General features: G+C 40.7%; 1 protein-coding gene across 1 annotated transcript in view; it reads right to left on the bottom strand.

Moving 5' to 3' along the window:
- unc5b (unc-5 netrin receptor B) overlaps positions 1 to 26,527 on the bottom strand; it is a 60,727-nt gene that overhangs the window by 17,533 nt on the left and 16,667 nt on the right. The gene's annotated exons all lie outside the window — the stretch shown is intronic.

Below are 26,527 nucleotides of genomic sequence, written 5' to 3'. Positions count from 1 at the left end.
GCTGAGCACAGGGGGGACAGGCTGACCTTCCACTGAAAGGCCCAGTGATCACACATTATCCCCTGACATTTCCCCTCTGACACATCCCTCACAGCAGTGGAGCTCATCCAGGACACCGCGTCTGGCAACGCCGCCACCTCCAACACCACCGTGCTCTTAACCTTTTAGCTTTAACAGCCAACAGCTACACAAGCTACTGACCACCCAATCCAAATGAGCTCCATAGACACCCATGCCACAGGCCACAGTGGGGGAGGTTTCATTTTGAACGTTCTTTGATTTAAAGTAAAGCGTATTCACGTGTGTGTGCTAAAAAACAAACAAACAAATAAATAAATAATCACACACTTCACAGCTGAAAATTCTCACAAATCACATTACCACTAATAGCAGAATGTGAAATTAATTAGAGGAAGCGTTAGCATAAACCTTGCATTTCACACAAAATGTCCTTCAAGGCTACTGTTGTTTTCACTTGTCCCTGAAAGTAACAAAGAATACAAATTGAATGTAATGAAAGTAACACTCTATAAGATCCCCCAGTGACAACAAAGCTACAAATCCTTTTTAAATTGCTCTAATACTGACTGAAGCAATTGCTACCTCCTTTGGGTCCTAATGCTAATCAAGACCAAAACAAAACGAGAGCTGGAAAGCACCATTAGCTATTATGAAAGAATCAAATCTTTTCAAATGGCTTAACTTTGCTGGGAGGAAGGCAGAAATAATATAAGGTCAGCTGCTGGTCACATGAATACATACGGAATATTGAGAAATTAAAATTGAAGCGTTAGAATGAACTGTCAAATAAGTTCTTGAACATGAACAGGTAAAATGAAGATTTGCAGTTTCTTTTAACATGTATTTTCTTTCTTTTACTCACTTCTTACACATACCTCAGATTAAAAGATTTTATGTAGTTTATGAACTATATGCATGTAATGTAGAGCAGGATGATACAACCAAAATTTATATCACAATATATTTCTTAATTTCGATCGATATGATATGATTCCAACATCGAAATGAACAATAAAAAAAGTATGTGTCTATGAAACGTATCACTCAATCCCTACAGCACAGTGACAGCAGTGAGAGTGGTGGCTAATGCAACAGCTAGAACTATCCTCTTTTTCCTAGTTACAGAAGAGGATCGGTGGGCAGAGCCAGCATGTGGGAAAGTAAAAACAGCAGCTATCAAGGCACAAACAAAGGAAAACCCACACACATATACACATGCATACACGTATCCCATTGTGTATTCTGTAGTCGGCACAGTGGCTGGAAGGCCACTAGAAGGTCCTGCAGGAACTGTCATTTTCAATATGTCCCCATATGTGACAGCACCGTCCTTTTACCTAGCACATTTAGTGACTAGTCAAGGAGACACACACACACACACACACACACAAGCCGAACTGTAGCTCCAAGCAGAAGGACTACATTAACTCTTCCTCCACACCATTCTCTGGTCAGACACAGCTCTCATAACCCACCCACCCCCCACCCCCACATCTGCACACTCAATCTTACCTATCACATAGTACAATAGTGTACAATAAATGGAATTCACAAAGAGACTCAATTGAAATCACTCTGAAACATCGTCCTCTTCTGCACATCACAAATATGCATTGTGCCGGTGACTGACTCAGCCTCAGTCTCTCTGCCTTTATCCTCCTCCATCAGCTGCTGTCCTGTGTCTTTCAGACTTGACTTCTCTGTCAATAAGTAATTGTGTTTCACTTTTTCCTTGCTCTCTCCATGTGGCATTGATCGCTCCACTCCAAACATGTGCCCAAAACACAGCCTGTCACACTCACTCTCTCTCTGCCACTCTGTCTTTCCATTTGTGTGTGTGTGTGTGTGTGTGTGTGAGAGAGAGAGAGAGAGAGAGGGAACACTGATAGAAGGACTGTGACAGTGAAGCAGAGGGTGAAGTGGAACAAATACACATTGTATTGTGTGGGGGCACTTATGTGAGTGCCTGCATGTGCTGTGATGATGCATTGATCTGAAGGTGGTGATTTAACTGCAGTGATTTTGGAATGTAAAGCATGAGCAAACATACCATGATTTTCTGTAACTGCATTATTCAGTTCAGGGTTGCGATGGGTTCAGAGGCTACCTGGAAACAGTCAGTCTATCACAGGGCACCACACACTCACACATTCACTCACGCCTTCCTTACCAATAGTTGACCTTGCAGCATCACACCCCTCATTTGCACATGCCTGCTTAAGTATGCAAAGCTGTACATACTTAAGCTCATGTGCTCATGAACGGAATTACCCATGTTCCACTGCGACGTGCCAGTGACGTTCCTCACATAAACCAATCACATGACATCTGTTGTAAAAAGCACTATATAAATACATTTTAATTGATTGACTGATGGATGACACCTCAAATAACTGAGAAAAAATTGTTTTTTCTTTCCTAAGACTGATGGGATTTGGGTCTTGTTTTTAAAAATCATGCTGTGGTTAGAGAAAAAGGCCCTGTTTACTTGCAGAGGTGATATACTTCTATAAATCTGATATACCATCTGATTAATATAATGGTGCTTGTTAATATAATGGTACTGTAGTTAAGGCCAGTCACAGCCTCATTTATATTGAACAACCCACTCACTCTCTGGTGATTTAATGAGTACTGAGATTTCTCCTGTTTTATGTAATGTCAAAGATAAACTAAAATGTTCTGATGAACTCATCAAAAAGGCAATCAGATTTATCCATCGTATTTGTGTCATTACAGGAACAAAATAAGAAATTGTCTCAACATCTTTCAACACACTTCTGTTTACATGACTAGTGAAACACAAATGATAAGCCCAGCTTGGCCATGGTGAATGGAGCTTACGCAGCAGTGATACAGCTGAAATGGCTCAAGCCAAACTGTGTCACAATTCTTCTCTCAATTCTCAGTTAAACACCTCATTTGATCACCCTTTGACAACAGCAAAGTGCCCACTTTAAGAAGGCCTTAGTGCTAGAGCAAGAAGTGGGACAGGGACACAACCTCACACCTATGGACACTTATTGAATAGCCAATACAAACCAACCTTTTAAATGGACCGAATCACATCACTGTGACGCCAGAAGGGATATATGGTGTTCTTCACTGACCACTAATAAGATTAATTAATGATTATTTCTCATTTTAATTAATAGGATAAACTATATTACTGTCTTGTTTGGTCTTTGTATACATTTGATAAAGTACAATACTAGGGATGCACATATAGAATTGTTTGGGCCGATACGATAACTGATAATTAGCACCTTAGCTGATACCGATATTAATAACTGATAATTTTATCTTTTTGTAATTAAAGCAAAACAAGTTCATTTTATCATAAGTACATTTCTGTACTTTTTATATTTATCTTTTATATATATTAGTTGTAGTTCATTTATGTTTTTATCAAAGATTTACTGTTGGTTCCGCATGAATGGTTTCTAGAGGGGCGCTAATTAATGCAGCACCCGGTTTGTTTTGGAGAGCAAATGAGAGAGTGGTATAAAGTGGCTCAAAGCGAGCGAGGGAGAGTGTGTTTGAGTGAGTGTTTGTAATCATTTATGATCGTGTTTCAGTAATAAATTCAGACTCTGAATGACTCTAGATCTATTTTCATGGGGTTTATATACGAAGGGCTCCTGCACTGTTGTTGTTAAGAGTATCTTTCTGTCTCTCTGTATGTGTGTGTGTGTGTGTTTACACCACTATTTGTGTGTGCGTGGACTGAGCACCGCTGATATTTTATATTTTGTGCTTGTGTAACTATGTCTGCCACGGAGAAATGTAATCCCCGAAACTTTTCTCTTGAAAAACGCGCACACGGCAGACATAGTTACGCAAGCACAAAAATGGCGGCAAATTATCTGCCGGGAAATTATAAACTATCTGCCGTCAATATATCGTGCATCACTATACAATACTAAAGACGCTGAACTCTTTATCTCTCTTGCTTCTTAACACAGCTCTTAAAAACACACTAAATATGCTACTTCATAAACTGCTGCAGCACCAAACACAAACAAATGCTGCACAAACACACTTTTCAAGGGACAATGTAAAAAAGCTTAACATGGTTTAATGAAGCAAAACAACCAAATCACACCAAATGTGCAGGATATTATCTTATCATAATCACAATCCATTGTCCAAGGAACAAAAGAATCAGCAAACAAATAACAATACCACTTTCACATTAAGAAGCCCATAACATGGAAACATCTTAAAAGTGATTTTCTGTATTAAATGTATTAACAGCACTGAATTTCTCTCACATTTAATCCCCAAACTTACTATGACTTATTAAACAATGATCTTACAAACTTATAAAGCAGAAATAAAATGTTTTCATGATACACACTAGTGATGGGAATTTCGGCTCTTTTTGGGGAGCCGGCTCTTTTGGCTCGGCTCTTCATAAAGAGCCGGCTCTTTCGGCTCCTAAATGGCTCTTTGTTTTACCACTTATTTCCACTGGTACAGAACAATATTACCTACATTTTACATGACTATATGGACAAAACATTATTGCTCAATATTAAAAATAATAAATAGTGTTGCAATAAACAATTGTTTTATGGCTGTCTTGTAATAACTCACTGATTGCACTCACACATTCAATTGCATAAATAACTGGATTTTTATTTAAACACCTTAATAAAAAATCACTTGTAAACTCTGAAGTATAGCCAATGGAACCCAAATAATCATCCATTTCTGGGTAATAAACAAATATTCTGCAAAGTGCAAAACAGCAGCATTCAATGGTAGTGATTAAAACAACCACAACTGTCAACACACATTTAACTGATTTAACATTTTATTTAACTATTTTTTGGAAGGCAGATTGGCATTCAGTGTCTCAGCTTGGAGGGTTGGAGCTTGCTTGGTGTTCTCTGATTTGTTGAATGACAAGCCTTAGCAAAAAATGTCTCGGTCTTAGACGGGAACCGGCTCTCATTGTTCACTTACAAGAGCCGGCTCTTTGAACCGGTTCGTTTGCGACCGACACATCACTAATACACACTGACAAGTTTTAAGGGCAATTCTACTGACCTTTCTGCATAATTCAGTGGCTGAGGTCTAAGGATATTTAGGTTTGATGAGGAATTGTTGATTTGGCTAAAATCTAATATAACTTTAGACAGTGGTTCTGAAGAAGAAGAAAATATCTGTAGTTAAAATGCATGTGTTTATTAATTTATCTTATCACTGCGCTGTATTTTCCTTGTAAGCTTTTGTAGATAAAGAAGTTAGCCTAAAATAGTACTGTGAAAAATGACTTCTAAGTCACAGCCATGTCTCAAATGTTAAAATACTTGAAAAACTCAGTTCTATATAAGGTCCCTGGACCTTGATGTCTGTTTGTTGTTGACATCAACTAAGTATGGACATGGACAAGGACAGAAGGCGAAAAGGTACCATTTGGGACAGACCCAATGTGCTCCACATTGTCCACAAAAAAATCTAATTTCAAAAACAATGTTGGAGGTTTATGTTTCCGAGCAGAGCGACGACAGCGTCAGTACAGTGAATGGTGCTGATGGGTGTGTGTGTGTGTGTGTGTGTGTAGCTGTGAACATGAACGGACTGGCTTTAATTAACACACTGCTGGAAGACAGAAGCACAGACAATCCTGGCTCTCCTGGCTGGCTGATAACCCAGCTTTAAGCAGAAAGAGGACACACGTGGTTTGGAGAACAGCCACAAATATCCATCATAGGCCCTCAGCAGCCCACAATTTGGCTGGAATGGCTGTGGTTCTCTCCGAAAAAAGAGAGGAGCTCTTAAGAGGCCCCCACTGCAAGTCTTTTATTACTGTAATGACAGCTAGCACCGAGCCATCACACACACTTTCCTGCTCCTGGGAACAGCCTGGGAACAGCAGGCACACACAAACAATAATATATCTTCAATAAAACATGTTCACAACAAAACGTGTTCACATGTATCCAACAATCTAAGGAATTACCAGGATGTACATAGACAAACAGCTTAAGATTATCAGACTATCACAACAACACAGACACAGAACACCAGAGTCAGTGGTAGTCAGATAGTATAATTTTGCTAGCTCCAGAGTGTCTGTAGTCGTAAAGTGCAGTGCTTTGTCATTGCTTTAGACACTCATTTTGTGATCAAACAGACCAAACACTCACACACAAATGTACGCAGATCACATATTATCAGCCTTAACCCATTTACTTCTCAAAGGCACCCTAGACACAGTCATTCTTTCTGTCTCCCTTCATATATATATTTTGCCCTTGTTTTCTTCCTCAGCTCTCAGCAGCTTTTGTACACAAGCCATAATCAACTCCCACTGAGATACACACACAAAGACACTCACAGAAACAAACAGGATACTATCTTTGTCCAAGCACGGGAATGTTACAATTTAAACTAAAAAAAAAAGAGAGAGAAGGGAATGAAAATGTTAAAATTAATTCAGAGATAGACAGAGAGTGAAAGTGAGAGTGAGAGATTATTTAAAATAACACTCTACACTAATTTTTCAAGGCAGTAGTGTTATCACAAAAAAAATACTGAAACTGAAAATCTGAAACAGAACTAATACTGATCTCCCACAGTATTGATTCTATATCAGATATGTTTTACAGCTCACTCTTCCTCTAGGCCCACCTATGAGACCGCAAGGCAGAAAGCAGCATGCTACAGCTAAAGCTAAGTACAGTAATAAAATGTATGTGCATAGAAGAGCTGACACACGCATGATTGAAAAGTTTTCCTAATAACTTTGTAAAGACTTTATTGGACTGGACTCCATTTTGTTTATATTCCCGAATATTGAGATGCTGTGTATTAGTTTAAGGTACAATGTCACCGTCAGCATGTGCAATTAAAAAAACTCATAGAAATGTACTTAGTTTAATCTACACAAAAGTAAATATATATTTCATTGAAACATCTGTAGTTAACTCATTTGTGACACTGTTTTGAGATTTCTACAACAGGAACAATATAAATGATGTAGAGGATAGCAGAAGTGTTAGATGAGAGTGGGGGTAAAAGCAGGCCTGTCTAATTACTGTGATTAATAATGTAATAGCAGCATCAGGTCAAAGCCTAACCTGTGTAAGAAACTGTGTGCTTCTAATTAAAAATTTCACTTTTGGGTTGGTTTTTACAAGATAGGATCAAAGTCACACTTCTTCCCCTCTGATAACTGATACAGCCACCAGGTTTCCATCGCCCTAGCAAGAGAATGTCTTTACCACTTCAACAGGCAACAGAAAGGTACTATCAAAAAGCTTTTGTGTGTGTCTGTGTGTACTGTAATATTCATCAGCAGCAGCTCAACAGGAGCTCAGAGGAACATACTGTGACCTAATGAGAGACAATGATAGATGGATAATGGAATATCCCCTAGTGCTTCTTAAAAAGACAATTACCAGTGATGGATATTCAGTATCCTTTCAGGAACCAGCGCACACACTCACACACAAAGCAAAGGACATGCTGAAGAGTGCAGCACAATGTTAGAAGAGTGATGTTTGAATAGAGAGGAATACACAGACTTTAACAATGGGAGAACTAGGAAGTGTGATCAGGCGTTAGGAATCCAGAAGTGCGTGTGTGTGTGTGTGTGTGTGTGTGTATGTTTATACACTGTGGAAGGAACACCTCTCATCTGCACTTTAACAGATATGTAGCAAAGAAGGCTGTAGCTTTAAAATAGATCACAACTCTGAATGAATGCACACATTCACACATAACATGTTACACAACAATCCTGTGTGGGGGAATACTATGGTGCACTGTTAGAATAAAATCCCTTATGTACAGAATGTCATCTTAAGTGGTATATAGGAAACTTCAGGTAAACAATCAAAGGACAAAATATTTTATTACAATCGTAGGGCTGGCCCTGACAAGTCAACTATTCAAGCATGTGTTTATTTAGTTTTCTATATTAACCATGTTATTTAAATAATTCAAACAATAATTCAATGCCAGAAACTGTTCTATAAAACTTGTCCAACAGCTGCTACTGGTGGGTGAGGCTGCGATAGTTCAATTCCAGGGACCTGGAGGTTGTGGATTCGAGTCTTGTGCTGTGTGACTGTCTGTGAGTAGTTCAGTGTGTTCTTCCTGTGTCCGCGTGGGTTTCCTCCGGGTGCTCCGGTTTCCTCCCACAGTTTAAAAACACACGTTGGTAGGTGGATTGGTGACTCAAAAGTGTCCGTAGGTGTGAGCGAATATGTGTGTCTGTGTTGCCCTGTGAAGGACTGGCGCCCCCTCCAGGGTGTATTCCCGCCTTGCGCCCAATGATTCCAGGTAGGCTCTGGACCCACCACGACCCTGAACTGGATAAGCGGTTATGGATAATGAATTAATGATCCTTTCTTTCATATCTCTCTGTAAATTCTCTCCTGTTCTCTCTCACAGTAACTATTACACAACTGGCTAATTTAATGTTAAGACTAATCACTTCAAACTCTTTTTTTTAAAACACACACACACTTTCACAAACATTTACAAACAAAAGTGTGTAAAATGAAAGTCAATGTTAATGAGCTATTTCTGTCCTCTCTTTGTGTATGAGTGTGTGTGTGTGTGTCTGTGTGTGTGTGTGTGCGTGTATGTGTGTATCTACACTAGGGTTTGTGGGTTTCAGAGTTGGTGGCAGATTCCGGGAAAGGACAGAGATGTGAAGTGACAGAAATGCTTCTGTAGCCCTTTCAGCATGTTTTACTGACAACCAAGCCTCAGGTCACACATACACACACACACACACACACACACACACACATACACACACACACACACACACACACTCACACACACAACACATACATACACATACACAACACTCAGACAGGTTATTCACTGGGGACATAGATGTTGGTGGGTAAACAAAATCATAGAAATGTGTAACCACATAGACATACAAAACCTTTGTCATCATCTCAGTCAGAGCACATGATTTAACATGTCATGTGCTGTCCTTCACACACACACACACACACACACACACACACACGTGCACACATGCAATCTCCAGCTCTGTAATCACTGCTGAGTGCACTAATGACATTTGTGTGTATATGAGTGTTAGTGTGTGTGAGTGTATGTGTGTGTGTGAGTGTGTGAGTGTATGTGTGTGTGTGTGTTAATAGCACCCGGGGGGCTGCAGTCACACCCTGAAACCTGACAACATACTCTGCACTTATTTGACCAGACAGCTCTCCACACACTCTAGTGACTGCTGTTGGAAAATAATGTGTGTGTTTCAGAGAAAGTTAAAGAAAGAGATAAAAGAGACAACAATACAGAAATAAAAGAATCAAAAACAAAATCAAAACATATTCCAAATCTCTCTCTCTCTCTCTCTCTCTCTCCCTCCCTCCCTCCAACAAATATGCAGAGAATTCTTATTAAAGCCGAATAAAAGCAGCTTCCTGAAAAAAGTGAAACAACGGCAGCAAAACAAAAGCACTAATTAGACAATAGCTTGGTGAGAGAAAAAAAAATACATAATTTTCTCTTTAAACAAAATAAACTCAAACATCCAAAATATTTTTGGTTGTTTTGGCTAGTTCGGGATTAGATCTACAATAAGGGTTAGTATTTGCTATAAAAATGAGCAGAATTAGGCAGAGTACACATCTGTATTGTCTCGGGGCTAAAGATCTTTATGGTTACAGTTTGTCATCGCTATAACAAACCTGATAAAACCTGAAATTAACATTCCTCGCTTCAAGTGTTTGTTCAGGTGAAAAAGAGCAGGGAATATATGAAAATCTTCAGGCGATGAGCCACAAGGAGTGAACACTACTCTGGAAGAAAAATACGCTTAGTATGTTTTGTCTGATAGACAACATAAAGGTAAGAATTATATTGGTATCTGCAGTTATCAGCTTGAAAAATGTATATATATATATATATAAAATATTTGCATAGCAACACTGGCTGATACGCTCCTGAAAAAACCCAATGGTTCAGAAGTTCCTTATCAGTGTGTCACAAAAAGCAAAACACACTCTAACTTCTGAACTTATCACTATACTTTGTTGAGCATTTTTTACGTGTTTATGGGTATGCAGGTACACGTGGTTGTGCATATTAATGCGAGTGTGTATGTGCATGAGAATGCCGGGGCCACTGCTGTTCCCATCCTGTGATGCTGACTATGTGCTGGGGCACAGCTAGAGGGCGCCGCCCCCCACTGAGCTCATTTATCAGCTTCCATCAATAACTGCCCCGTGCCACAGCGTCCCCTCTACTCTCTCCAGACTACACTCAAACCCCCCATAAACCACCTACTGCTTGGGAACAGAGCAAGCAGGGAATAGCACCATCAATCACACACACAGCGCATGAATACGATGAATAGAACACTTGCAGCATTGTCAAAAACTTCTTTACAATTTTAGCAGCAGACGGTGATTTGAAATGACACACTGAGTCGGAGACCTTGAGGTAGAGGGAGAAAAAAACCAAAGAGAATGAGAGAAAGAGAGCACACATTTCTACAGACAAGAATGGCAGGCTTTGACAGAAATCGCAAAATCCACCTCAGAGATTGTAGAGGACACAAAGTCAGGAGGCAGCTCTCCAGCCCTGTGTGTGTGTTTGTGTGTATGCTCTGCACAGCTGTGATGCTAGAGCCGTAGAGCTACTCTCCGTGTGTGTGGCTGGTTGCCATGACGCTCAGGCACGTCACATGGACTTGATCTCCTTGGAGTCCATCGGTCCACACACAGATCACCATGGAGCATCATCGTTCTCTTTCTCTCTCACACACATGCTTATCCTCCTCTTCCTGCACTGACTTACTAAGAAAGCAAGTTATGAGGAACGTTACTGAATAATAAAGAACAAATTAAACATATGATCATACTGTGATCAAATTATGGTCACAGGAGACTATTATCTAATAATATCCAAAGGTATACTTTCTGACTTAAAGAAATGGTAATAAAATTATTAAAATTGTCTACAGTGAAGTTTCAAGATTTAAAGTTTACATAAAACATTATTAAGGTGATGAAAATGAGATGAGCATCAGAGTGAGAGTGTCAGCGGTGTGATTATCAGCTGGATGTATCTTTGTACAAGGGACAATAGACAGGTGATTTATAATCTCTGCTCATTTTGAGTGCTAAGACTTAATATAACACCTAAACCCAATTAAAATAAATTGTGTTACATAGGACAAACTTGATCTAACTTTATCAGTGTCCTTAGCCACTGTCTTTGAATACACTGCTACACACACACACACACACACACACTGGCCTTCCCAACTTCCCCACCCCTCCCCCACCCTGGAGCCAGGCTGTTTTAAATGGGTGTAATTACATGAGAAGATGAGCAGCATTCCTTCCTAAGGGCAGAGTGATTACAGGCCCCTCTCTCTGGACTCCCTACAATTACCCACTCCTGTACACACACACACACACATACACAAGTCTCTCATCAGGGCAAAAAGGCTATGCACTCTCCCTCAACATGCCACTCCAGCTGATTACTCAACCCTACTCAACAGGACATGCAGAGGACAAAGCTACCCCTGAACACACGCACAAAATAAGTCCAAAAAGCTGACAAACACACACAGTAAGCAAAAAAACAAACGAAAACCACACTCACAGGTTCTATAAGCTCACTCAGAATCTCAGACACTATAAATATATCCACCTTTTATCACTTTATAATCATGTCTATGACAAACCAAGGTCCTGACCCACCCTGTCTGACCTTTGACCTGACTGGTCCCTGATATCTCAGACACAAGTCCTCAGGCTGCGGCGGGGCAGAGTCCTCAGAGAGTCTCCAGTGAGAAGTGTTTCTCAAGCATTTCTGATGTGCTCTCAGTGGAGGCCCCGGGGGCTGGTTTAGTGGGATCATATGTACAAACTTTTTTGATGCTTTCTAAAAGCTACTTTATGCAGTGATTTGGCCAGGAACAGTTTCCTGTTTTCACCGAATTCCTCTTGCTTACACTCTATAATCATTTACACGCAGCAATACAGTGTATACAGTGAGGAGCTAATGACAATCCAAGAGCCCATATCCTGTTAAAAAGGAAGGTTTCTGAATGTAAGATAATAATAAAGAGAATATAAATCTTTAACTGGTGAAAAATATGTGTACGTTTTGAAGATTCTTAAAGATTACATATTTAAAAAATATCAATTTTCAATACATTAGGACATTAATACTAGGACCTGGAGCTCCTCCACCCCACACACTGTGAAATAAAGAACCTAGAAAGATCTTTGTGAGCTGCCTGTATCTGAAAACATGGGATAAAAGAGTTATTCTGATTTGACTTGTCCTGCCTCCTTGTCGGAATCTCTCCAATCACAGTGCTGAACCATTCGGAGGCTCTCAAATCCACGTTTATGTGAGCGTGCTAAACATAAACAAATGAGCACAGAATAATAAGAGCAATGATTGAATATGACAGAGGACTGGAATACAGAACAAAGTCAAAGTGACTAAAAACCAGTGTTTCTGCTCCTCAAACCTCACTGCTGGTTGCCACCCATTGGCTTTACACAGAGGCTCGTTTCACAACAGGCCGAACTGGTCCTTCAGAATAGGGTTGTTTAGACGGGGAGGAGAACGTTGTGGCATTTTGACCAAAACATGTCACACACTTCCATTAAAACCACAGGAAATTCTGTTAACATGTAGGAAAAAAGGAGTATAACATGTTCACTATAATTTTTTGAAAAAGACTTTCATATCTCATTTACAGAAAATGGTTCTTAAAGAAATATCAGCTGAGAGTGTGTTTGAGAAACTGAAGTGGTTATTCTATAAATTCTGGGGACTTAATCTTTAAGAAATTAGCAAAAGAGTGGACATATTTATTTAGCAGAGGAGGTATTTAAATGTGTTAAATGTCAGCCATCAACACACTGCGCCTTTTTTTCCAGGAATCCACTCCAATGCTGATGGCCCCTGTCTGCCTCTGGCAGTTTCAAGATCTGCCCACTCCTCCCTTCACTTCTACTCCCATTACTCCATCCGTTTCTATCTCTCTTTAAAAACCAGTTCAACAACTCGTACAGCATGCAGAGACCAGACAGAAACCAGAGACCACACAGCGTCTTTCTCCCACAACTCACACGATTGCAGACATAAACACACACACACACACACTTGTGTAGTGAGTGTGTGCTCATTAAAAATCCTTAGTCTATAACGATCATCACTGTTGAAAAGTATCATCACTGTAATGTCAGACCTCTAAGTTATTCACTTCATATTTCATCTGAGCAAATCATCATCAGTCGAGCTGAACACTATTCCAGCTGCTGTGTTCTTTTTGTCTGTTCCCTATTATCAAACACTTTATTAAGTTTACACCATCTGCCCCGCACAGTGAAGATTAACTCAAGAATGGCCTAAATGAAAGGGTATAGCATGGTAACGTTAACATGTAAAAATAGCTTTTAACATAATGTTAGTGCAATTTTGACAGTAACAAAATGCTGGTGTATAGAATCACTGCTGTATTTCTTCCTGTTTTGATCCAATTCTTGGAGCTAAACACAAACAGTAAACAATTATATTTTTTGGATAATTAGTAAAATATGAGTTTCCCACCTCTCATGAAAAGTTGTTGTTATGAAGAAAAAAGCTCTCATTACTGCAGTAGGATGCTTCAGTGCAACTCTGGGAGAGGAATAATTAAAAGCCAAAGGACTGTAGGGTCCCCAGGCCACTCTTATGAACTCAGTGTTGTTTTGTATGAACACAACATCGCCAGCATTCTTATTTGGATGTGTGAAAATTTCTACTGCATGCTGTATGGGTCTTATAGGCGTCTGAGGACCTCTGAGAGATTTTGTCCAAATCATTGTTCTTAAAAAAAGCTTGGAGCTCAAAAAAACATTACATGTTTATGCCATAAAAAGCCACAAAAATCCAAATGAGGAGCTTGAGAAACCACACCATGACCGTCATAACCCTGTGTGACTTTGTGAATCATTCATATTGTTTATATTATCACACAGTGATACTTGAATCATACCAAGAATGGGCAAAATGACAGTATTTATTGTTATCATGGTGAATTATATCGTATTATGTCATAGTCTGTGATTAAATATCATCATCCATAATATCAGTACTTAAAAACTAAAACTACCTGCTTGTTTCATTGCAGAAGTCATGATACATGCTGTTAAATTTAGTGCAGTGCTGTATGAGAAATATAATAAAATCTCTGCATTCATATTTTTTTAAAGCATAAATGTTCTTGCGCATGTTTACCACAGAAAGAGGAGCCAGCAGTTATCCTACTAAAGACCATAATCAGATTAGGGAGGAACAATAGACCAAATGCTACAGTTACAGTGAATACATTCTGTATTGGTATATGCAAGCTGTGAGGAAGCAGCGGCATTAATGAGAGTAAAAACACAAAGAGAAGTTAATAATCATCTGCAAACTCCAAATCTCTAAGCTAATACTCACAGCTGTTCTAAAACCTTTGTTGTTGCGGTACTAAAATAACGGCATACCAGCTGTATGCAAGTGTTTGCACAAATGGGTGTGTGTGTGTGTGTGTGTATACTGCTGCATCATCATAACACTGAACGTGTGCACAGGGATTTTCACATGGAAACACCCTGGAGTATGTGTGTTTGTGTTTATAGTACAGCAAGGTCAGGAGGAAAAGATTGGAGGAGAAACAGTGGAATAATCTGCCCAATGTGACCGTGCTGGTTACGATATTTATGTGTGTGTGAGAGAGAGAGAGAAAGAGAGAGAGAGTGTGTTAGTGGGGATGTGTGTGTGTGAGAGAGAGAGAGAGAGAGAGAGAGAGAGAGAGAGAGAAAGAGAGAAAGAGAGAGAGAGAGTGAGAGAGAGCTGTCGATGACTGTTTACAATAAGCGCGTGTGACTAGACTCTCCAGAGAAAATAGATATCGAATGAATCAAACTTCCTGCAAAAATTACATCAGGCTCACTCAAGAGGTGATAATGAACACAGAGAGATAGAGGGAGAAGTGAGTCAGAGTAAAAGAGAGAAAGAGAGGGAGCACTGTGAGGAAAGAGAGGATGAGGAGTGAGAAAACAGTGGGATGAAGAATAATCCATTGGCAGTGAGATTTTTAAAGTCACATGACTAAAAAGTGCATTTGTAAAAATATAAGCAGTGATCATAGGAGCCAAGGGTGAGGAGGATAAGATTTCAGAGAAAGAGAGAGAGAGAGAGAGAGAGAGAGAGAGAGGAAAACCTGAATAATAGGAGAGATGAGAGAGATGAGAACGAGCGTGAGACAGAAGCAGTCTGAGATAGAAAGAAAGACAGATCCAAGGAGAATTACGGATGATAGAGTGAAAGACAGGAAGCAAAAAGACAGACAGTCTAGTCCAGGAGAAATAGAGCTAGAGAAGGTAAAAAAAAGTGAAAGAGGGTTCAAGTGAAAGTCAGAAATAAAAACACAAAAAGGAAAAGAGAGGAGAGGTAGGCAAGAATGAAAGAGAGAGTGTGGGAGAGAGGGAGAGAGAGTGTCAGTCTATTCCCGGAGTGCTTCAAGCACAGCTAGCAATCTTGGGCTGTTTTTGTCTTTAGTCCTGCTTCTATTAGAAAGCTGTACTCACGTAATGTGTTGTGACAGCACTGATTCTTGTGACTAACTGCTTTGGCAGCAGTGTTCCTCTGTCATGCTAATGAAGAGATGTGGAGAGGAGCACGATTGACAGCCTATCAACACGTTACAGCCCCTACGCACGCAACACACACACACACACACACATATATACACAAACTTCTACTCATACAAAGCAATGCACAGGTGCACAGTGAAAAGCATGGAATCATCTTCATCAAGTTCTTGATAAGGATGTAATGCCCCTTGAAGAGCCACAGATGCTGAGCAACAAGCATGAAGCATGGTCCATCGCTGATGTGAAAAGATAAGCAGAGATACTTCAGTCACTGTAAACACACTCAGGCACCCACACAAACAGAGATGCGGAGGGATTGGCGTCACACTCCTTTACCATTGCGTCCCCTTGCATCAGAGAGATCCCCTAGTGTCTCCTACAGAGGTAGAGAAAGCACTAGGAGCACCAACAGCAACACAAGGAAACAGAGGTCTGAACATGTATAGGGACAAAGACGGAGCCCGTAAGTGAAACTCTCTCTACTAGAGGGTAAACAAAAGTCATGTGAAGGGAATAAAAGTGCTATATTGAAGATACAGTTGATAGAGTGAGATTGAACGAGCAAAAATGGAGTGCTAGATCGATCTTCTGACCCTACATTGGCTCAGGGCTAAGTGAACGAGTCCTTTGCTCAGCTTAATTAAGGTTAATGCTGTCCTCATCCTTTATCTCTCTTTTCCACACTCCCTCGCTCTCCCTCTCTCTGCGTTTCCCACTTTTTCTCCAGCTCCATTTCACCTCCCTTAGCAAAATCTTCCAGCCAAAAACTTCTTTTAACCTCCTTCTTAAACCCTGACCTTTGGCCCATGCCTAACCCCCCCTTTTTCTCACCTCAGCATGCAGACGCCCCGCCTGCCTGTCGTATCCGTCGACGCGGCCATAAAAAAGCTCTTAATGGCTAAATGCTGTTTGCTCACATTATTGCCTGTTTCCCACTTGTGTGACTCAGCACTCACATTTAAATAATTCACTAACAGTCAGTGAGGTGCTGATGCATCTTCCCCTCTTATGAACAGCTGTCATTGCAGCACTGTGTGTGTGTGTGTGTGTGTGTGTTTCAGGGGGGGTATTTACATATTTATGTAGAGGTGAGGACACACTGTGACCTTGTTACAACGCTACAGTTCTTCACAGATTAGATTCTTTTTATCTCAGAATGTTAGCTATAAAAGATTAAGGATAAAAAGCATGTAAGCTATAACACTCATGATTAGCATGGAAATACGGAAAAATATGAGATGAGGTGTTAGGTCAGGGATTGTCAGTCATGTAAGATGCCGCGACAGTGCTAAAGCTTGTGACTAACTGCCTTGGCAGCACTGCATCATCAGTTTTTGTTTGATGCCCTCCCAACCCCCTCCCATAAAAAAAGAAAAGAGTGTACAGGCCTTCATTCTCTGAAAACAGTAGGGAGAAAGCTGACAGCAGTGATATATCTGACCGCAGCTAGACTGAGAAAAGCACAAACAATCCTTCCAATTTAACTGTATAGGGACTGATTGTAGTAACCGCATATTAAAGCAAGAAATTATTCTGACTGAAATAGTAAACAAAGGTTAACCTCCACTTTATTTAAATACTCGAGTGCCAAAGTGTTTTAAGGGAAGAATATGCTTTTGGACAGTTTTCTATAGTTGGTGTGATTTTAATGCTATTATTGATTTATGAAATAAAAGTAGCTTGACAAATCAACTTATTATAAAACCAGGGTGGCACGGTGGCGCAGCAGGTAGTGTCACAGTCACACAGCTCCAGGGGCCTGGAGGTTGTGGGTTCGATTCCCATTCCGGGTGACCGTCTGTGAGGAGTTCTCCCCGTGTCTGTGTGGGTTTCCTCCGGGTGCTCCGGTTTCCTCCCACAGTCCAAAGTCGGTAGGTGGATTGGCGACTCAAAAGTGTCCGTAGGTGTGAGTGTGTGAGTGAATGTGTGTGTGTGTGTGTGTTGCCCTGTGAAGGACTGGTGCCCCCTCCAGGGTGTAATCCCGCCTTGTGCCCAATGATTCCACGTAGGCTCTGGACCCACCATGACCCTGAATTGGATAAGCGGTTACAGATAATTGATGGATGGATTATAAAACCAGACAAGATGTCCAACAATGTCCAAAAACCCAGCTAACTGCAGTAGCATTAAACAACATCTGCAGTTTAATTGTTGCTATAATTGCAAATTGTATTCACTATGACTCCAGAGGTGGGGGATGAGGAGACAAGCAAGAGGTCCCAATGTCTCACTAGAAGCACGAAGCACCAGTCATTTGACCACAGCAACACACCAAACATCTTTGCAATGGGTTGAGCTCCAGAAAACCCTCCCTTGATGACTTTTTCCGGAACTATACTTTTTTTTAATTCAGATCCCTAAATTATTGAAACACGGGCACATTAGTTATTTGACATGTTGGCACAGTGACTACGATGATTTGCATTGGTATGTTTTATGCAAAAATGTCCTGCTACAGCCCAGCTGTCCATGTTCAATTTAAAAACATTTTTTTTTATATAAAAAACAAGTTCCTTTCCACATCACGGTCCAGGTGCAGGAACACCGATGGACAAATGTGGATTGACAGGGTGATACTGGGAGCTGTGGTCCAGGCACTGGTCACTGCCACATCTTAAGAGCACCTCTTTCCTGTTGACAGTGAGTGACCAGCGCGAAAAACCTCTTGACAACTCTGACGCTAAGCAGAGATGACCCTCTAGCCTCTCTCTCCTCCAGCTCCTTCTCTTCTACTCCAGCTCCTGAACATCACCATGTTCTTCTGCTACCATTCTTCTTGCACTACATCAGGCAAAACACCAATGCCAGAGTGGCTTTAGTATTGATAGCGTGTTGCTCAGTGACACAGAGAGCATGTTATCTCAGCTAGCTCCACCCCCATTCAAAAATGCAAAGTATCAATCTGTTGCAAGTCTGAATTGTTTGTTGGAAGTCTGGTATATAGCCTCTAGTCTCAGAATGACTTAACTGGATGTTTTGTTGTTATTTCTTCCAAAGATAAATTGCCCTTCCATACTGTGTTCAGGATCTGTGGCTGTGGGTTCCCCAATCTCTGACACTCTCTAGCTGTTTCTTGGTCAGTTGTTTGTGCATAGCGACGTCCTCTAAGGTACCCGGGCTCGATGCAGTTGCCGTCCCTAGAGCAGTGGGGGCTATCAGGGCCAGCTGCAGTCCCCCAGCGTGCAGAGGCTAGCTCTGCTCTTTGCAGCTCCCATTAATATGATAAAGAGGCCTCTCATCAACCACTCCCTCTGGCCAAGAGCTGACAGAAGATTTACCTTCAAGAGCACATCCTGCAAGCCCGACCAGACATGGGCAACACCGAGAAACTTTAAAAGGAGGACGGGAGGAAGGTTATTTCTAACAGTCTAATTTATTTTATTTTGAAGTTGGTATATTAGTTCTCAAACTGGACTATTGCAAAGAAATGCTTTCACAGAACAATAGTAAAAAGTGTGCAGGTCTGTGGATGCTGGGAGCAAATCAATAAAGAGTGAGAAAGACAGATGAAGTGAAGAAAAAGAGACACAAAAATTTATAAATAAAGAAAACACAAGACAAAGGCAAAATGATGCAGCTTGAATATGGCCTGGATACAGAAACACTGCATTGAACACCTTAAGAAAATATCAGCTTTAAAAATATTCAATAGAAAAATATAAGCTTTGGACTTGCGGGCAAACAAGATTAGAGATGGTCAACTCTGGATGACTGGACAGCACATTCTACACAGATTTCAAATCTGGAGACCAAGCAGTGAGCTGAAATTCCAACATGAATCCAAACCAGAAACCAAAGAACTCTTTGAAAACAAAGCTGCACTTTGACAGAGTGGGTCAGTTGACTCTTTTTCATTTGACTGAAGTTATTAACACATAGTAAATGCACATATGGGGATTCTCTGCTAAATATCATAAGCTGGATGGTCTGTATGAGCAGCTGGGGGAAGGCTGGACCAAAGCCCCCTCACTGTGCATAGCTACAACCCCCTGGGTAGTCTAGATTATTTCAGTCAATCATTATAGATTATGTTTCCATGAGCAACCATAATCACTCTGTGAAATCAGAGCTAAATCACATGCAGCCAGAACAACATGTTTTCAAGTTATTCCAGGCTTTAACCCCTGACTCTCAAGGCATAAGATTTAGGTATCAGTCTTACAACTTGTTTCAGTGTGTTCTTCAAAACTATTATGTTGTTCAGAGAAGCGCCAATCTGACACAGTGTGTTTCAGAATGTATTTTGACATTGGTTACCTTGGTAAGCTGGATATTTAAACAGGACAACATTTCAAACAACACACAATAAAAACGTTTTATTACGTTCTTTTATTAAAAGAGCATTTTTCACATCTGGAGATGTCACAAAGCAGCTTTACAGACTTCCAGGTCTTAGACCCGAGTGAGGAATTCTGAAGTGAAGGTGTGACACTCCAGTGCATAAACCTATCTCTCACTACAAAGGCATGTGAGTACTCGTTACTTGTTTAATCTTAAATAATTATTCAAATACTGAAACCCAACTGTGCCCATCATGGAAAGTCAGAACAAATACAGACCAGTCATAAAGTGAAACAATGCAATGTTTTAACGGTCATATTATTGGCACAGGCAAGTGTAAATGTAAAAACACTGCCAGCAAGCCTTGATTCCAATATCAGTGCATGTATATCAGTGCAAGTTAAAAGAACCCATAGCATGTTCAATAATGGCTTCCACCATCCACCCACACCCCAACACTCTCACAAACACACATACAAATATGTTTGCACTGAAACTACTACACACACACACTCTCGCACATTCTACACTATCACATTGCGAGGCTCTTGAGTCTTTTAGGGCCAGTGCAAATGCTTCTTTGGTGGGGCAGGGGTCTTGGTGGAGTGCCTGTCAGTGGTAAGTAGAAAAGCCTGTCATGTGGCTGTGACAAATCTCAGGGGTGCTATAATCAACCCACTATACTCACCCAAGCCTCAAAGAAGCACCAGCAGCATTTCTGTTTGAGCAGAGACCTCAGGGGCTAAGCTACATTTCTATCCTCAGTTACAGGACATGGAGGGGTGCTCCAAAGGTTATGGGGCAGACACAGGCCATCAGAGCACTGTAATCATAGCCCAGAAGTTGGAAAAGCTGAAGGCCATGGCAGGCAGTCATTCCAGACCCTCTAATGGCCTCGGTCAATTGGATCATTTATGGAGCACAAAAGATAAAGCCCACAATAAATGTGCCCATCTTTATTATATGAAGGCAGGGGATTTCACCTTTAAAGCTGCTGGAATTTAAAGTAGATGTGTGGGAGGGGTATATGGAAATTAAACCCAGAAATGTATTTCCAATCTCCAATCGCTCAGACGACATGATAAACAAGTGTCGTAAGACAAAGTAAACCAAAGAAAGTGTATTAAAGTATAAGTTAAAAGAATGACTTGCGAAAAACATAACAGCAATGCACCACAACATTAAGCTCTGCTACAATCAGCCATGCGTAACCATATGAGAACTAAACTACTTCACAAGTACTCAGATATTCATAAGCTTTCAGACTGAACTCCTAAGGAAACAGATACATTGCCCTCAGCTTTAGATAAGAGCATTTACATTTTTAACTTTTTAAGTTACAAAGCAGTAAGAAATATTAATAAAATAATAAGTGGTATTAAAACTAGGCATGCTCCAATACGTTAACTGGTAATAAGCTACTTGAAGTAGCCGATACCGATATTTTGTAATTTAAGCAAAATCACATTGGATTAAAGCAAAGCAAATGACTTTTATCAGTGAGGTTCTCATAGGACAAGCCTTTCCTTCAGTATTTGTACAATTGTGTAATTTTATATTTTGAGTATATTAGTTGTAATACATTTAAGTTTTTATCAAAGATTGACTGCTGGTTCCGTATTAATGTTTCTAGAGGGGCACTAATCAGTGCAGCACTGGATTTGTTTTGCAGAGCGAGGAAAAGAGAGGCATAAAGTGTCTCTGAGCGATCGAGGGAAAGAGAGTTTGAGCAAGTGTTTGTAACCGTTTATCATTGTGTTTCAGTATTAATTTCAGACGCTGAATGACTCTAGATCTATTTTCATGTGTTTGATATACGAAGGACTCCTGCACTGTGGTAGATGAGAGTATCTTTCTGTCGTTTAACCTGCCGCTGTGTGTGTCTTTTTACACTGCCATCTGTGTGTGCGTGGACTGAGCACCACTGATATTTTATTTAAATTAGTTTTCACCACTGAGAAATTTAATCCCATCAAATGTTCTCTGCAAAAACTGTGAGAAATGTCCACACGGCAGACATAGCTGTGTATTTACAGGCTTCAGTGCCTATGCGCGAGCACCAAAAGGTGGCGGTTGTAATATCGGCTAGAATTCCAATATCGAACTGATAACAATAAAAAATCCAAATATCGCCAAATAATATATCGGCCGCTGATATATCACGCACCACTAATTAAAACTCTAAAGATAAATGTTTGTTAAAATTTATCCAGTCGTGTTATACATTAGTTAAATCACATATAATTAAATGACACTAAATCATACTTAAATTATTTAACGCCAATTCGTTTTTACCGTTATTTAGCAAAATGTTCTTATCCAATTCACATATATCAGCAATTAAATATAACTCCAGATGTCTTAGTCAGGCACCTCATTAGTAAATTAAATGTGTGAATGAAATCTCACACCTCCAGTCTTCTGTGTGTTTGAGGTGGTGCTGTAATCCACTGTGCTCCACTTCAGTGAGTTGGAATGGAAATGGCAACCACTAGTGACTACAAATGCTAAGCTAAGGTACTAAATTATTGGTTGAAATGATCTACTGTAATTCTAATACTGGATGATAATTATAATTCCTCATTTATCAGCAAATAATATATCAGAACCTGAAACAGAGAGAGAGAAACAGCAAGAGGATTAAAAGTAGATGAAGCCGTGTATGAGATAGCTTGAGAGATGAAGGCTATAGTAGCTTCCCTGCATGTGGCTGTCTAAAACACAGATGGTAGAAATAAGGAGGATGTGTGTGTGTGCATGTGTATGAGAGAGAGAGAGAGAGAGAGAGACCGCCAGGTGGAGATCTGGGAGGAACAGGTGAATTTGATAATGCGTGGGCTGCCGTCTCTCCCTGGTCACGTGCCGGAGGTGCTGATATTAAATGGAGTGGTGACCAATTACCTGCTAGTGCTCTCAAATCTCTCACCTCATAATCTAATACTGCTCTCTTCAGCAGGGCCTACCACGTCCTCTGAAGCGCTCCCTGGAGGGGGAAAGACTAATGAAATGTACACCCCAGCCAAGGCCCAGGCCCCAAACAGCAGCAGCTAGCGCAAATACATGCCAGGCCCCTCGATCCTCTTCATATGAACAAATAAACGGCCTCTAATATCCAGTTAGGCCCTTGCTTTCATTTGTTTAGCTTCAGTGTGTACTATGTAGTCCATGGAGACTTGATGTATTATTAAGGAAAAAGACAGAGAAGACAAAAATACTCCTCTTTCTCCCAATCGGGCTGTGTGCTGCTCTGCCTGAGGCTGAGCACCTCTGTGTGCCCTCACTCCAGCTCTCTGCTCGAACCTCACCCTTCATAATTCATCTTAAATGAGGGAAAAAGGGAAAAACAAACAAGCAGCAGCACATTCAGAGGATGCTAAGTGCAAAGCCCAGCTTTCAGGGGAATGTGTTTATGAAAGAAAGACAGAGACGGGGTGAGAATGTGTGTGAGAGAGAGAGAGAGAGAAAAGAAAAATTAAGTGTTTGTGTTTTTCCCAAGGAGTGATGTGGAAGGGGCATTTTTGCATATTGTAAAACCCAACACACAAGGCCAGATAAACACAGCACACTTAATTTCACAGGGCACAACTGCTCAGTTACATAACCATCTAAACCAAGCAGAACTCCACACTTGCAGACATAAATACTTCACAGAACCGTAAGAAGATGACACGTCATTGTAAACATCTCAGATAAAAAATCTGTAGCGAATGGTCACACATGCAAACAGCTCAGGTCATGTCAGACGTGCACAGGCCTCAATCGTCAGAGGAAAAACACAAAGACCTCTCCTCTCACTAATCTAGTCAAGATTTGTTCTCAATATCTCCATCTTTTATCCCCTCATCCCACAAGCTTGCAGGCACCCACTTCAACACCACACTCATTTCGGATCCGTTATAGCCGGTTATATTGACATGCAGAAACGCATGCCGCAGGCGGATGTCAGTGGTTTCATTTTTTCTTTTTTTTTCATTATCATCATATTGTTTTTTTATATATATGTTTTCACCACTGGCGTCCTTGGGATCCACAACAGCGGTCAAGTGTTTTAATCAATTTTCCAAGTAGCATGGCTGCCCAGTCAGTCAGTAAGTCAATCCCTAAGGGAGAGCTGGGTACAGGCCCAGCAATAAAAATAATACAAAATCTAATCTGAATTATGGTGGAAAGAGATTAGGGTACTGTAATCCTGTGAATAAACTGAAAAAAGTGAGGGGGAGGGCTGATGTGGGGAAGGTTAGAGTTGCATTCTTGTGTGCGTATTGTGTGGGAGGTGAAGGGGTTCTAAGGTGGACATCACTTTTTCATCAAAAACACTCTAATCCGTGAGTCAGTCCCCTCCCTCATCCCCCCTCCTCCTATCTGTCCTCCCCCCCAGAGTCCTCTCTAGTTCTGCCCCTACTCCATTTGACCATCCAACCCACCATCAGGGTCTAAAGCTAATCTGAAATCCAGGGCTGAAAATCCTCCAGTGGCAGGGGGATGAGACCAGCAGGCTAACACTACTCTCACCCAGCCGCACATGGAATAAAGCCAGGCCTCCGGCTCCTGTTTACCACAGTCGGCAAATACAAGTCTGTAAGGGGGTGTGATATGATGTGATATATTTTTTGTGACACAATAAGCTTTCTGTGGGTATCATCAATATTTATAAAACAATGATATTCTGCATGTCTCAAGAAAATGAGGTTAGAAGCGGGTCCCAACGGTGCAGCTGTCTCTGCTATTGGGAATTTGTGAGTGTGAATCTTGACAACACCAAAAATCCAAGAGAAAAATGTCAGACTAATTATAGGTAGCACATAAATGAATTATTATATAGACATTTTTACATTTTTAAATCCTCAAACTACTGGTGTGCTTTTGCCATTGGTCCAAACCTTTATTACTGAAGTTGAAAAGTAACGTGTAAATAAACATGAAGAGTTTCTCATTTGCCTACATCTGGCTACTACACAACAGCATTTCCAAAGGTATCTGTAAACGAATCAACACATTTTCTGTTTTGATAATGTATTTACAGGGGACATAGTCTAACCCGACCATAAAGATCAAACAACAGAGCACTGCACCCCTGTTTAAACAGCCCTGTTCAGAACAGCTGATTTTACTTGCTTTTTTTTCATTCATTATCTGTAAGCGCTTATCCAGTTCAGGGTCGCGGTGGGTCCAGAGCCTACCTGGAATCATTGGGCGCAAGGCAGGAACACACCCTGGAGGGGGTGCCAGTCCTTCAGAGGGTAACACAGACACCTACGGACAATTTTTGAGTCGCCAATCCACCTACCAACATGTGTTTGTGGACTGTGGGAGGAAACCAGAGCACCCGGAGGAAACCCACACGGACATGGGGAGAACACACCAACTCCTCACAGACAGTCACCCGGAGCGGGAATTGAACCCACAACCTCCAAGCCCCTGGAGCTGTGTGACTGCAACACTACCTGCTGCACCACCGTGCCGCCCTTGCTTGTTTTTATATTTTATTTATTTATTTATTATTATTGTTATTATTATTATTATTATTATTGCTGTTATTATTATTATTATTATTATTATTATCCAGTTCAACCGCTTATCCAGTTCTGTGTGTGTCCACAAAGCCTACCCAGAATGATTGGGCACAAGGCAGAAACACACCCTGGAGGGGGTGCCATTTGTAGACACCTTTGACCTACAAATGCATGTTTTTTTTGATCGTGGGAGGAAACCCACATGGACACAGAGAGGACACACCAAACTCCTCACAGGCGGTCACCTGGAGCAGGGCTCAAACCCACAACCCCAGGACAATGAAGCTGTGTGACAGCGACACAACCTGCTGCGTCACCATGCCACCTACTTTATTGTATATTTATAGTATAAAACCTAAATGTATTAAATGTATCCAAATAAAAAATCTAGTATACAAAAAAGCCCACAAAACACTAACTGAGTTGTTTTTATTTCACAACGTTTAGCTTGGAATGTGCTCCAGATTCCCAAATTAATGTGTAAATGCACTGAAAAAGTGACCCCCCCTCCCCCCCCCCATAATATGCCCCCTTTAAAGCTGCGTGAGTGCACAGAAAAGAACTTCCAAATGAAATAGTCACTCTCAAGTGAGCTTTACTCTCTGCAGATACAGCCGCGTAATCAGCTTAAGGAGGTGCTTTCTGTTGCAGCTCTTTAAAAAAATTATGCTTGCTGTTTTAGTCATTATAACCGAAAATTTCTTTAAGACTTTCTGCTTAAGTACTATGTCTATTTTAGGATTAGGCTCTTAGTGGAAATGTGAAGCTGGCTTTTGTTTGAATATTGCACTGTTATTTTATGGTCCTGAACTAATTCTCATACATTTTGCATGTAATAAAATGTACTGTGATATTTTCACCATATAGACAACCCCTACAAGGCGACTGTGACTGATCCGACAAGTACAACAGAGAACAGGGCTCTTGAGCTAACCCAATGCAGCAAGAGAAAATCACTCTTGATTCCTGCTTTGTTCTTATGCCTATTTCAACCACTTCAGCTCTTCTCCTCTAGGAGTTTCTTTAGCGAGGTTAGAGGTTGAAAGAGGGCACATT

Source organism: Hoplias malabaricus, chromosome 8, assembly GCF_029633855.1.
Source record: "Hoplias malabaricus isolate fHopMal1 chromosome 8, fHopMal1.hap1, whole genome shotgun sequence".
In the NCBI taxonomy this organism is placed as follows: Eukaryota; Metazoa; Chordata; class Actinopteri; order Characiformes; family Erythrinidae; genus Hoplias; species Hoplias malabaricus.
The sequence above is the reverse complement of the archived record's forward strand: the minus strand, read 5'-3'. Positions and strand labels throughout refer to the sequence as shown.